Raw genomic sequence first — 2,388 nt, forward strand, 5'->3', positions numbered from 1 at the left:
AGTCAAAAGAGATAATATATGTAAACAATGAACACATTATCTGGGAAATGGTATGGACCCAATAGATGGCAACTGTATCTATAGACTATAATGTATATTTAATTGTAATGTATTCAAGAAGTATTTTGGGTAGCTATTCTTGGTGATTCATTAGCCTAATTGAGTTTTGAGGGAGGCCTTCTACTGATTTCCCCTTCTTCTTGCCTCTTTTGATTTTCATCTTCAAATCTGACCTTCAAATCTGAATTCATTATTCTTGACTTTGACCTTTGATATGTCTAATTCCTCTAGTCTGACATGGTCTCTTCTCTGTGGGCCGTGGTTCTTTTCATTCAAAGTTGTACGCTGAACTCAAAGCCTTCACAAAAACTTTCCATTTAATAACAGTTTCTTCAGTAATTATAGCAATTCCATTGCATATGAGTATGTCTATGGAATGCAGTTTAGCTCTAATTATATCCCTACGTGCTGAAAGCCATGGAAATATTTTATGCGATATGCAGTTTTAATAAAGTTTGTCCAACTCTTGCATTGAACTTTGAGCTCCCAGAGGAGGCTTATTTATTAGTTATTTATATATTTTATGGGACTCTATTAGCTTTCCGAACAGCAGAGCTGCCCCTTGTAATTCTCAAGCCTTTTGGTATGTTTGTAATGGTATTTCTTGAGAAGGATATAAATCGTATCACAAAATCCCATTTCCCTTATTGACCACCAACAAAGGCTGATGTCATTTTCAGATGACATATTCTTATATTCCTCCTTTGACCCCTTTACCACATTATACCACCCTAAAAATCATGCTTATGTCCCCTTGTCCAGCAAGGAAATGGCACATTAAATGGTATGGCATTTTTATTGACTGTATTGATATATACTCTAATTTTCATTAGGTATTTTGTGATTATTTTATGAAGCTGTGACAAAAGGTTGTGTGGGCAGCATGAATCTCAAGGAGCTTTGGTAGTGTTATCTTGGCTCAGATAGAATATCATGTTTATTGACTATTTCTCCAAGCAATAGAAAGTATTATTGGATAGCGAATACTTTCAATGTTGCATTTCATATTTGTAAGATTAAAAAGGTTATATGCAAAATAAATCTGGCAATATCAGTTTGATTCAGTCCCATTTCATAAACCTCAGCTCCCGTAAAGCTACAAGATTGATTTCTCAATATTCAATTTCTCAGTGGAGCAAATAATCAAGACATGCATTAAGTCTCTGCTCTTAAAAAAAGGCATTAGTGTTTGCTCCTTCATGGATAATGATATGGGCTAGAGCCTCAATTTGCCTCAGATTGTCCCCATCTTTCCCATGTCCTGCATTATCTCCAAAGTCAATGAGAGTTTAGTGAGTGGAAGAGTCACAGCACCCTAGAATAGAACATGAATCCGTCAGATAAAAAAAGACCAAGGTACTTTCTAAACTATGAGGCTTAATTTTACCACCTTCTCTCAAGCAACACTTCCACTGAGATCAGTAGGAGATTGGCTCGATTGAAGAAAGTAAAATGCAATTCAACCAGCACATAGAAAAAAATGTACTGTAGTTCCTGCCGGAACACTGAAATCTAGCTACTTTTTATTTGCATGAAGACACATACCAACATTGCACAACAGGTGAAGAAAAGAAAGGGAATACTATTTTCAGTGGTTTTTCAGTATGCTTGTACTCTGGGCTACAAAGTGCCCAGGGAGGTTTATTCCTTTTCAGCACAATATAAAATCAGAAATAAATATGTTGGTATGCAATTTGCTAAAGGCGAAGTGTACTGTTTGAACACATTATTCTAGCATTATCATTTATATGTAGTTTATATGTAATATCTTAGACTCTTTTATATGCAGCTTATTTGTATGCTTAAGTTCAAAAGCAATCATTGTTTTCTTTTAAAGACTAAGAAACTGTGCAGAAGCCACTGATGCTTTTCCTATAATATTTTTGCATGCTCGTAAATATATATATATATATATATATATAAAATATATATATATACAGATACAGAGGGTGCCAAAAAAGTTTATGCACATTTTAAGAAAGGCAAAAAAACTGTATTAAAATTGTAATGCTCAATACATACCAATAACAAAAGATGAATACAAGTCACACGTATACATTTTTTTTGCACCCCGTGTGTGTGTGTGTGTGTGTGTGTGTGTGTGTGTGTATTTAAAAGATGCAGGAGACTTACAGTGAGAGAACCCCCCAAGCAGGAAGGAACCAGTGATCACAGCTGTCTTGCCTCTCCTCCAGAGGTTTCGCCTCTGTGTGTTTCAGCCTCAGCCTCATCAGCTGCTAGTGAAGAAAAAGAAGGGGAGGGAATGTTATCCAGCTGAGATGACATCTGCCACCACCTCGCCTGTGCCCTCCAGCTTTCTAATCACAA

This window comes from Hipposideros armiger, unplaced genomic scaffold (genome assembly GCF_001890085.2).
Source record: "Hipposideros armiger isolate ML-2016 unplaced genomic scaffold, ASM189008v1 scaffold_379, whole genome shotgun sequence".
Classification (NCBI taxonomy): Eukaryota; Metazoa; Chordata; class Mammalia; order Chiroptera; family Hipposideridae; genus Hipposideros; species Hipposideros armiger.